We start from the raw sequence: 13,015 nt of genomic DNA on the forward strand, positions 1-13,015 counted from the left end.
TGATTCATACTGGCATTAGCTATCCAGGGCTAGAATTTCTTGACAATTAATCTCCACCCTGAATAGATAATAAATATACTCTATGATCATCCCATGAGAATTACTTACAATTAGGCGTGGATTTTCAGGCGTTTCATTCGTGGATTTATGGAATCTACCTATTATGATGAAAATTGAAGGAAAATTTTGTGGAATTACAAAGTTTTCTTTACTTTTCTTTATGAGAATTAATTACTCTAGGAACAAAGTCAAACAAATTTTTTTCTGAATATTAATAATTGAATACCCCGAACATCGTCAATTCTATAACTATAAGACTGAGTAGTATCAGTTCATAATATAGAAAAAAGGAGTTAATTTACTCTTCTTAATACCGTGGGAATTACTCTTGGAGAAAACTTCAATGCGTTTTTCCTCGGTACATGGTTATATAGTTTTTACCAATCACCACGCTCAATCGTCAATCTGTTATGTCAATGTAAAGAAAAGTAATCGGCTCATTTAGTGAAATATGAAATATATTAACCAATCATCACTAACACTACACACATAAAAACACTCAACACTCATTAAACCATAAAAATTACTCAAAGAAGGAACAATAATGTATATCCTATATTTCTAGTTTTTCGACACCCGTCATCGTCCTAAATTGCCATCTGCTATGTCCATAGACAAAAAGTAATCGGCTCATTTGGTAAAATGTGAAACATATCAACCCATTCATCAAATCATAATCGTTGCTCAAAGAGGGAGCAATAATGACTCTTATCTCCTGTAGTTCAAGTTTTTCAATACTAGTCACCGTCCTAAATCGGGAATCCCTAAGGTCAGGCCGATTGACCATAGGAAATCGGCGCATCGGGTACGTGGCGATCTTGCCAAAAGAATTCCACGAAAACGTAAGATTATTTTATTCTCCTCTTTCCAGGGACCCCGTTTTAAAGTGTGCCGTTTCGAATCCTTCCGCAACTGCCTGGTGGGATCCCCAGGCGAGTCGGAGCGGGGGTTGGGGTAGGAGCGGGGGATGGGGTATGAGTTGGGGGAGGGGGAAGGAGTGCGCGGGGTATTCTAGTGCAATGGGTCGGCCTCGCCTTCGGGGACTTCCCTCATTCCCCTCTCCGCTTCTGGGCGTGTCGGGAGAGGGGTAGGGGGAAGGGCAGAGGGATGAGGGTGACACAGGCGCCGCTTTCGGATGTGCATAAGGGGGTAATTGTGGTTCGCGGTGTGAATGCGGCACGTGAAGTAATCCAGCATTAACTTTATCGACCTTAACTATAACAGTTTCAAACAAGTCCAAAAAAAAAGGCGTGGAATAAAATATTTTTTGGAGAAAAGTAGGCTAATCCCCGATATTCTCCACTAAATGTAATATCGCCGTCAAAATAAAACATCTAAAGGCATAATATATTTATAGTTCTTAAATAATCATGGAAAATTATGTAAGAAAGACGAAAATATGCATTACCAATACAGAAAGAAGAAAAGCGAAGATCACCTTCATGAATCTTAAAAATAACAGTTCCAAACCGTACAAAAGTCCAAAACGGTGGGGTTGAATAATATATTTTTCCCTAAAAAGTGGGATTAAACAGCAATATTTTCCAAAAAATATAAAATTATCGTTAAAATAAAACATCCAACCACATAATATATTGGTAGCTCTATTAAGATTATGGTACATTATTCGATGCTTCAAGAGAAAGAAAAAAAGCAAAGATCAGTTACATCGAACGATTATGAAATTATCCAGCATTAACTCTATCGATCTTAACTATAACAGTTGAAATAGAGGTCCAAAATATTGCCGTTGAATAAAATATTTTTTTAACCTTTAATTTAACCTCCATATTTTCCACAAAATATAATATAATCGTTAAAATAAAACATCTAACGACATAATGCATTCGTAGTTCTAAAAAGATTATGGACCATTATGTGCTTCTTCAAGAGATAGGAGAAAAGTGAATATCAATTGGATAGAACGATTGTAAAATTATCCAGCATTTACGTACTCGGCCTTAACTGTAACTGTTTCAGTCCAAAAAGATGATGTTTAATAATAAATTTTTGCAATTTTATTTTTACGCCATTTTCCAAGAAATACAATATTTTAGCAAAAATGAAACATCTAATGACATAATATTTTGTATTTCTAAAAATATATGAATTAGTATGTGATGCTTCAAGAGAAGGAAGAAAAACGAATATCAAATGGGTCGAACGATTTAATAATGAGGAAATCAATGGAAGAGGTGGAGAAAAGAGAAGTATTCTGGGAAAAGAAAATAGAACATATGAAAAGGTATTTACTAGGGCTAAGAATACAAGCTAGCGTGTAAAGAAAAAATTCTTCAGGACTTATTTATTGAGCACTTTTCTCTAAAACAGTGGCAACAGCTGAAAAGTAAAGAGTAGAAGGATCCAAAAATGTATGACCACAAAAGAATGATGAAGAATAAATGGCACTACCAAATGAGAAACGAGGAAGTAGTAGCATTAGCGGGAGAAAAGTTTAATGAAAAGTCTCAGAACGCTGGACTTCTCCTTAGGTCAGATCACACAATGTAAAATGATATTCGGATGAAGACTGTCGTTACTGGAGGAGTTGATGCGGAAGACTAAGGCCTATTAAGGTTGTTTCCGATTGCGATTAAGGGTAAAAAAGAAAATGCCGGTGAATTATCAAAACGGTAGCATATGCGATAATGGAGAGAGTATTTGCGTAATAACAATGTCAGGACTGTTGGCTTATCATGATGGTGATCATGATATGTTATGAGATAAAATGGAATTGGTTTAAATATATTTTAGGCTGTGTTGCAGAAATTTCTCGAGACACAAATTAATCAACCAAACATAATCTGCTTGAATCAACAAAACCTGAGTAATCAATATCAAAATCTTACTTTGAAATAACAAAAATGATTTAACGGGTCTCAATATTGCGAAAATGTCCTGAAAAAGTTGCCAATGAGCGATAGTATGACACACTTTATACTTCGGGATATTTAAAATGTTTCCCTCATATTTTTGCTCAAATAAATCTTTCCATAAATTTCCCCAATGCTTCCTCAAATTTTTCCCTCATATATATTTCAAGGACCTCGTCAAGTAAGAGTACATGTACCTCAGAAAAGTTTTTTTTTGCATCTTTGGGGTTGGGGGCAGTATTTAAGGCTACGAAAACAGAAAAATTAACATAAAGGTGCTACATTTCTTTTATTAGGAAGATAAAGATAATTCTCTACATGCGTACATCAAATACATCAACTTTTCAAAAAATCTCTCATTCCGACACGAAGCCCAATGAGGGAAAGAGAAACCTATCCCAAATTTCCTTATGACACTCAGCTCCTAAATTCGAACAAGTAAATTATATATTCCTTAGAACAGTATTATAATGTTATTTGATAGATATGGTCCCAAAGTACTCATCCATATGTAAACCACTTTACTTGACCAACATGACATTTCTACATTGCAACCGCTATAAGATTTGAGGAGGTTCAGAAGTATGCCAATTTTTTCATTGTAATAATGAAGTTGTAGGGGAATATACCAACGCGGAAGTCACCTGATAGCCTCGGAGAAAAATTATTTAATAGTGTAATATATTTTGAAATAAATATCTTTATTTCCCATGTCTATAAGTAATACCAAGCTGGATAAAATATGTGTAAATGTATCTATAGAATAAAACCAATTTTCGACGAGCTTATTCGGAGACATTACATTTAAACAGTTAAAAATCCAGAAATAACAGGCTCCGTACACTTGATAACACTATATAATATGATTTCTTGTTCCGGGAAATCAATATCATTTTCTAACTGGTTCGATCTAAAACACTTTACCTCCCGTAAAAAAGTTTCTTTAATTGGCAAACTCTAATAAAAAAGGCACAAATTTCGCTGAGGCCATTTAAATACCACTTTGATAGACACAAAAGTAATTTTAGGGGTACATTTTCTCTAATCCAAATATTTACTGTTCAGTTAAACAAAAACAAATCCTGTCACACCTAAATCTCACTTTTTTTAAATAGTTAACATAGTAAAATGGTTTGAAGTATCCTAAACCGCTCGATTGGCGAACAGGTATCGGTTTGGTGTGGTGGCTAGTGTTGGCTTCCCTTCCCGTGGACTCGGGTTCAAATTCCGGCGGTGGCAAAGAATTTTCAGATCTCTGCTTGAATGTAGTGTGGAGGACATTTCAAGCGCAACACTCCGTCCGTCGGATGAGACGTTAAGCCGTGGTCCTCTTGGCGCCTCTCGTTAAGAGCAGTCTAATGCCGGGTTTCTCTCCACCCTTCCTTACCTATCTTTCCCTCATGGCGCAAATGACCTCAGTTGTCGCTCGCCTCCTCCAAATACCAATAAATTTTTAGGGCTAACTTTTCTCTGTTGGTCACATTCACTGTTCGATTAAACACAAAGCAATGTTGTCCGACCTGAAACAGGCCTTTTTTTAAATAATTTCACATAGTTTAACGGTTTGAGGTATCTGAATCCGTATAATTAAGGAGAAGAAGAAGAGTATAAGTATTTTTTTTTCTAAACAGAGTTTGTACATAAAATTAGGCGAATAAAACAAAATATATCAGCTGAATAATTAGTAGCTCATTTGATTTTCCACTCTATGTTAGCACAAAACAGAGAATCACTCGCATCGCTTGGCCACCGAGATTTTTTAATATATCTTCTATCAATTTCTGTACTTAACTATGTTATGAAAAAAATCGCTTGTACCCTTTTGCTTCTCAACCCCTCAATTATGGAATATGGCAGACCTTGACTTCAACTATAAATATAGATGCCTTAGTGAGGAAAAAATCTAGCGAACGATAGTCATTGGCTGGACCGCTACCAGTCCCCTCTACCTCCCTTTTCCTCCGCAGTTTTTCCCAGGCGATACCGCGGCCCGGCCTCCCTCGGTCGCCGCTGTTCGAACTTTTTGAACGAGAGGCGGAAGACCACGGTTGCGGGCCCAATAGGAGAGAGGCCACTGCGATCAAGCCGCATTTTGAGAGGAATGGGGAGTGATATGCAGCCACACCGAACCACCACCCACCTACCCATCATCATTAAGTAGGTCCAACTCTACCCCATATCATCGGGGAAGCATATGAAAAATAACTATCACCCCCGTGTGGGGTGTAACCATAAAAAAAGTGACAAACACCTCGAGCAAAGGGGCAGTCACACATTCTTCCTTCCAGGGGAACCCCAGGCGGAACGGGGTAAGCGATTTTTTTAAGTGCGATAAAATGTGCTACGCAAAGCGATAATAACTATATCTAGTCCAGATTAGTGTTTCTTATAAGTTAAACAACAGCAATCTGGACTAGTTATAGTTATTGCCGATTTTTTCGCACTTAAAAATTGCTTACCCCGTACCGCCCCGCCACTATGTTCCGCCCCGAGTTCCACTACAGGGTGGAGAGATATTATGTCCAGAAATTTTAACCGTGAATAGCTGATGCCAGTCGGAAACAAAATTACTATTTATATGTAGGTCGAAAGCGCGCCATTTTAAACCGGTCTCAGTTTCTTTAGTTTTAAACATAAGCAGCAATTTTGGTTCCTACTGGCATCGGGTATGTAGGGTTAAAATTTCGTGAAGTAGCCCGCCCTATATAGTTTTGCACTTCTGAGATTCGTATTCTGCAGTCCCACGTTTCTCACTATCTTAAGCTAGTTCCTCTATCCCTCCGACTCATCTTCCAAGCATCCTTCTAATCTCTCAAAGACACTACTCTCTCGGTCTCCCTCTTTGGACTCCTCCATCTATTATTTACATCCGTAAGGTTATTCCCACATATCCGCTGTCTCGTTAAGCGGCAGATTCATTGTGTTCTTCTTTGGTGCTTAGTTATCCAGTGTACTTTCTTCTCCTGTTCTTCGGTACACCTACCCGTTTCTCACCCTGTATGTCCATTTCATGTGTTATTTGTTTCAAGTACTTATTTCTTGGTCTCCCTCAGGGAATTATTGCTTCGTTTTTCCCATACATTATGTTCCACGAGTAATTACTGTGTCGTATGACATGACCGGATCCATCTCAGGCAAATGATCTCACACGGCTCCCTTTCTTCTCTTGTTTTTCGGTACACCACCTTCTTTATAAGCCTATCCGTCCATTTTATCTTCGGCATCCTCCTTTATCACCAACATTCAAAGGCCTCTATTATTTTCTGATCACCTATTTCAATGGTCCAAGCTAATGAACCATAGAATGATTCTGCCCTTGCCATTCGTTCCAAAAACTCTAGGAATTTCCTAAACACACTTAATTTTTTTAATTTCATTTCCAACCACAACTGTAGTTAAATGCAATCAAACTGGAGTTCAATAATTATTTTTCTTCTATTTCCTTTTCATGCACGCTACGGCTTGAAAAAAGTGCTAATAAAACGGTACATATTTATAACTCGACCCTGACGATTAAGTGAAGTTTTGAGACGGAGTCATAACTGTAAAGTGCCCTGCACAAATAATCCACATATACTACTCATTACCATGTTTGCACTAATTATGCGTTCCTACCTGACACGAGGCTGTGATTGTAAATAGGTTGATGCAACAAAATATACTAGTAGTAGTTAGACCGTCACAAAATAAACACCTTCTCACTTGAAACAAGGTCAACACTAAAATGGCGTAAGTCACTGAGCTGAGTCCTTAATATTCTGTAGGTAATATCTGGAAGTACCTTCGGAACGAAACTACTTTTAAATTGAAAAAGGGCCATCAATTATAAAAACATAAGTAAATTACCTGAGTCCTCAATATTATGCAGTCCTTAGGCATTACCAATGGAATAAACTCTTTTCGACCTGAAAAAGGGTCATTAGTGCAAATACCGATACGTAATTGACCTGAGCAAACAGTATTATGCAGACATTAGGCAGGACTAATGAAATATACGCCTTCTGACTCGACCACCGACGCCACACGGGGTCCACACCTAGGCGGGCAGGCGGGGGTGGGTGGCAGCGGGAAGGAGCGCAGAGCAAGGGTGGGAGGGGAATAGGGGGGGGGAGCTGCTAGCTTTGATCCGAGGCCTCGGAATTGCAGAGCGAGCGGGTTGGAGGGGAGAGGAGGGGGGCGGGTGAGGCGAGGGAGGGGAGGTCGGAGGGGAAGAGTTTCCCCTCCTCCTCGCGTGTGCACTGCGTTCGACCGACACGGCACGCCACTGCACACCCCCCTCCCCCTACATTTAACCTCACCCTCCCCTACTTCCCCTCCTTTCCCTCATCCGCCCTCCCACCGCGCCAAACTCAACGCGCAAAAAAAAAAACCCACCTTTTCCCCCCATCTTCTCACGTCGTCCTATAAATGAATGCTCGTGCATTTACATATATATATATTTATGTATATGCATATCGTTCATATACACATTAGCGCGGTCAAGCACACTAGACTTGAAGGATACCCACACACAGCTGAGATTTTTATACTATGCGACTCTTGTGTGTTAGTGTGTTCGTTCCCGCGATCGAACACGGAATAGCAGTGATCGAAGCTCTCACGTCCACGCGGAGAGGCAAGTGGAGTGAGAGGGGAAAATAAATGAAGGGAGAAAAAGACGAGGACTTGGAAACGCAAATCCCCTCTCTTACGAAAAGCATGCATCACATCATGAACGCCATGCTGTCTGGAATGCACGTGGTAATCTGTGCATTACAGCAACGGTCTTACTGTTGACGTGTATCACTCACTGGAAATAAACGCACGTGTTCGATATTCGACTAAAAGCAAAATAAAATGATATCGTTTCAATGAAATAAAAGAGATTCCTCCACTGGAACAAGCTTCATCTGATAACTAGTAATAAATCATATTCCGGTGGAAGTTTCCCATCTATTACTATGGTTATGCGCCTCCAATCACTGCCACCAGAATCTTCAGAGTTTGTCTGTAAAAGGAAGAAAGAGCTTGATAACTCATAGCGTGGGACCCGGGTCACACGATATTTATTAGTTCCGGAAGTACACATCCGTGGCAGAAGACACGGAATGGTGAAAGAAAGGACACTACAATCGTTATTATAAAATTGGCAATATTTAAATGAGGCTTCATTAAGGGTGAGGGCTCATTCTTGTATGTCTTTCAGGTAATACCGGCTCAGCTTAGTTCAGCTAATAGGTCACACCTACTGCATCCTGGCTGGCTATGGGAAAGCGATATGTCGATCAATTAACTTTTCCACCATCGACGATAATTTTCGTCCAGCACTCCAGCCCCGACGTATTTGAGAAGGATAATTAGAGCGAGCCATGAAGCTTAATTTATTTCGGGACATCTATCGCGTTGCTTATTTATGGGATACGGCATCTCAAATGGCTCCAATTCGTCCTAAAAAAGAAAACTGGAAGGCAGACTTATCACTTAGCCTAGCAATGCAAAGTACCCCGGGAGAAAACCTGGAAGGCCGGGTTCTTCCAAGCCATCATTCTTATTTCCAACAAAAATCTTTGCTTACTATGAAAATAGAATAGGCAAACTAACAGGAATCTAAATTTCCTATGCTAATCGACCCACTAACCTTCTCAATTCACATATTTTAGACGTTTCCCAACAGCACCTCTTGAGCAACGGTATGGTTTTTTGGGGTAATAGAAGAGAGACAAAATAGCAGAGGAGAAAAATTACCATTGTGCAATTCTTTTAGTTTAGGCACAGCCTATTGTCACCCACTAAGGTATTTGAAAATTGATAACTCTGCTACGATGAGTACCTTGAGTTATCCTTTACGTGAATGAAAGGCTCATCGCAGTTAATAGCTCCATACTCAACCATCCTCGTCACATACTCAGCTGGCAAAGTTTTAGCTAATCTACCACCACCCAAGATAGTTAAAAAGGAAAAGAGCCGTGAAGCAAGAGTACAGGAAAGAATATTTTTGGGAAGTTTTCAATATTATCATTATTCCACTCACTTATTCACCAACCACATTTTAGGAATATATTTGAAAATAGGACCACTAAATACGGACTCGTATGGTCATGGAATACTAACAGCAGCTATCACATTCTCATACGCATCACCCTATTTTTAGACCCCCAGGAATGGATTATAGCTAAGTACCATTAGCACTTAATAGGATTTTGGCGTTTTGGGACACTTACACCGACCAAATGGTCTAGCTATCCCACTAAATACCTTGACTTTATGCCCCCAAGATACTTGATAAGAATTACACCCTAATATCACGAGAAATGGAGACAGTTTTTTTATTATAGAAAAGTCACAGTATCCGAGTACCTCAATCATCCCACTCATCTCCCAAATTTTAGACCCTAAAGGTGTTTGAAAAGGATTATAGTCGCATACAGTGAGCGCCAGTCAGGGAGGAGTGGACAGGTTTCTTTAGGGATAAGTAGGACACACAACCTAGCCCAAAAATCATTCTCACCTCATAAATGTTTGTCCCCCAAGATTTTGATTAATTTGGATAATATCCGCGTACCCCGAGGACTGGACAGTTTTTTGCAATGGAAGATTCACTCTAGGATAGTGCACAACCATCCCACGCACATCCGGATTTCTAAGCCACCAATGTATTTGAAACGAATAATAGTCACATCCCATGTGTACCTGGTAGTTGTTTTTGGTTATGGAAGACTCACAGCAGCCAATTAGCACAACCATCCCACTCATCTAAATTTTAGACCCCAGAGATATTTCAAGAGGATTACCATCGCATAATATGAGCACCAGATGGCATTTTATTAATGGAAGACTAATACGAGCCAATTATTCAACCTCTCCTACTCACCTTCCACATTTTAAGTCACCAGGGTATTTGAAACGGATCATGGTGGCATAACAAATGCATCAGATATTTTTTTGCAATCGAAGACTAACAGCAGGTAATTAGTCTATCCATTTCTCTAACCCAAAGGTTTGGCCCAAAAGACATTTAAACGGATTGTAATCGCATGCAAGGTGAACTAAATAGATATTTTGGGGCACGTTAGACTCACAGCAGCCTAGCCTATTGGCCTAGCTATCCCAATCACCTCCCAAATTTTAAACCAGCCATATATTTGAAAAGGAACATAGTCGCATAACCAGTAGCTTATTGGTCATGCTAACCCTCTCACCCAAAGTTTAGGCTCCAGAGACATTAGCAACGGATTATAGTCGCATAAAATGTGAACCAGTTAGGTATTTTTTAGGCATGGAAGACTCACACTACCCAATTAGCCTATCTATCCCACTTGCATCCCAATTTTCAACCCACCAGGATATTTGTAAAGGATCATTGTCGCATGATGGGATTGTGCACCAGATGGGATTTTTTTGCTGCTAAAGACTCACAGCAACTAATTAGTCTCTCACGCCCAAATTTTAGGCACCAAAAGAATAAGAAACGTATAATAGTCGCATACGATGTCAACCGTATAGGTATCATTGGACAAAGAAGACTTTCAGTAGCCAATTAGCCTAGCTATCCTACTTATTTCCCAATAGATATTTGAAACGGAGTATAGTAACGTACAATGTGAATCATGCAAGTGTTTTTGCAATGAAAATCTCAAAGTAGTCAGTGAGCCTACCTATCCCACCTACATCCCAAATTTTAGGCTTCAAATGTATTAGAAACGGATAATAGTCGCATAGAATGTGAAACAGATAGGTATCATTGGACAAAGAAGACTCTCAGTAGCCAATTAGCCTATTTATCCTCCTTACTTCCCAAAAGATATTTGAAACGGATTATAGTATCTTACAATGTGAATCATACATGTATTTTTGCAATGGAAATCTCAAAGTAGTCAGTGAGCCTACCTATCCCACCTACATCCCAAATTTTAGGCTTCAAATGTATTAGAAACAGATGATAGTCGCATGGCATGTGCGTTAGATAGAGTATATTTGGGAGGGGGGGAGAAGGATTTTAGTAGACTCACGGCAACCGGTCAGCTCCAAACGTCCCACTCACCTCCTTCTCGATGGAGACGGGCAACCCCCCTCCTGCCAAATGGTTCCCGGGGTCGGCTTCCTCCTCCCACAGACGTTTTCCTAGGGGCGGCGGAGAATGGCCACCTCCACGGGAGGATGGTGGTCGGCAGCAGCAAGCCAGTCACTAGTAGTGGTCCCAACTTGCCTCCTCCTCTCGCTATCTCTATCTCTCTCCTAATCGCTCTCTCTCTCTCTCAATCTCGTTCGCTCTCTCTCTTGTGGCCCTGGGCGTTGAGAAAACTAGGCGGGGCCGGCTTACACACCCAAAACTGCCTGCCCCGGGCCACCGCGATGCCCGGGATGTAAGGTATAGTGCGTGAAACAAATATATATATAATATATGTACATATAACAACGGGATGTCTTTGGCTAGGTACTTCTATCCGCGGCTAAATCAAAAATGTATTTTTTTTCCTACGTGAGTGTACACACCGACACATTCATTCAGACACTTGCGCGCTGCGGATTATCTTTTTTATAACATAAATTAACATTATTATTATTATTATTATTTTATTTCATGCTACTTTTCAATTCGATTTTTCTCATCCGGGTCGATGCTCACGGATGGGGGAATTCGGGTTGATCACACAGCATTCGAACACTTTCGTCGAGCCGATGAAGAATGAGCAGCGAATAAATGGGAAGGGCAATGATAATAGTAATATCCTCGAGGAAACAAGCACACAAGTCACTCGATTTGGACACACAACGTTGGGCACACGCAAAAAAACACGGCTCTCACTCACGCTCCGTCTTCGTCTACTCGAATACGAGAGGATATATATAGTGACTAGAGCGATGCGGTATCATTCATGGAATAAGTTAGGTACTCTCTTCCCCGTGCTATCTTTCTTTCTTCCCTTAACTGACTCCCGCGAGCTGGATTCGTGCTAGCTCGCCCCCGTGACCCCTTTCCCTCTCTCTCTATATCTCTTTCTCTCTCTGTCTTCCAGGGCCTGTCCCCCCTTTCCGGCGGCCTCAATCTTTTCTTCCTTCCTTCCTTCCCCCTTCTGCTTATTTAGCACAGCAGCAGCACCATTAAAAAAACCGACACCAACTTCAAATACAATACACTCTCCTCACACCACTCGCGTTACAAAAAAGCACCTCTCTCTGTCTCGGTGGCGTGTATAACTGTATGTATGTCTGCCGCCCGCCGCGCCCCCCTTCGCTCTGGCGATCCCCGATGCTGCGCCCCGCGTCTGCCGCCACCCTCCGCACCCGATGCCGCTGCCGCGCCGCTGCTGCTGCTGGCTGCTGGCTGCTTGGCTGCTAGCTGCTGCCGCTCCCGCCTCCACCGGCGGACGTGGAGAACATTTACTTGCGGGCGAAGGCGCGGGAGGGGAAGTAGGCGGGGAGGGAAGAGTGGGGGGAGGAGAGGGGAAGTGGGGAGGGAGGTGGAGGGGAGGGGACAGAGTGCGAAAGCAGGTACGGAGGGGAAATGCGAAGGGTAAAGGGGAGGGGAAAGGGATAGAGGAACGGAGGGGAGATTAAGAGATGAGGGGACGACGGAACGATATAGGGGTATCGGCAGGAGGGAGACGCAGTGGTTTTTTTTTACTTCGGAGGTGAGAGAAGTAGGAGAGAAAAATGTAAGGGAAGAAGTAATAGAGTGTAAGAAGGGAACTGGGGAAATACCCTGAACTGAAAAAGGGAAATTGAAAAACAAATATTGCCGTGATTTTTCCCCTCATAAAATTAAAAATTTAAGGAAAGAATATTGCTAACATTAAAGGTGATAGAAGAAGGAGGAGAAAAATGTATAAGGAAAGAAGTAATAGAGAATAAGAAAGAATCTGGGTAAATACCCTGAACTGTAGGAGGAGAGTTTAAAAAATAAACAGCCGTGATTTTTTCCGATGTAAAATCAAAAAAATTATGCACGGATGGCTATTTATTTGGGATTCACATGCGCACCCTAATGACGTTGCGTGTGCTTGCGTGAGAATTAGGGGAGGGGGTTCGGGAGGAGATGTGAGAGAGGAGCCTGGGGATCTCGTGGCGCTGTCGAATCGGACGCCGCAGCGGCAGAATGTGCG

At 41.1% G+C, this 13,015-nt stretch overlaps 1 protein-coding gene across 1 annotated transcript in view; it reads right to left on the reverse strand.

Annotated features, from left to right (window-relative positions):
• The window catches only part of LOC124159351 (glucose transporter type 1), a 338,182-nt gene extending 325,970 nt beyond the window's left edge, over window positions 1-12,212 (reverse strand). The window contains exon 1 of the mRNA XM_046535114.1: window positions 10,954-12,212. The gene's annotated coding sequence lies outside the window, so the exon portion shown is untranslated. The remainder of the gene's footprint in view (window positions 1-10,953) is intronic.
• Window positions 12,213-13,015: the final 803 nt, after the last annotated feature.

Source organism: Ischnura elegans, chromosome 5 (assembly GCF_921293095.1).
Source record: "Ischnura elegans chromosome 5, ioIscEleg1.1, whole genome shotgun sequence".
NCBI lineage: Eukaryota > Metazoa > Arthropoda > Insecta > Odonata > Coenagrionidae > Ischnura > Ischnura elegans.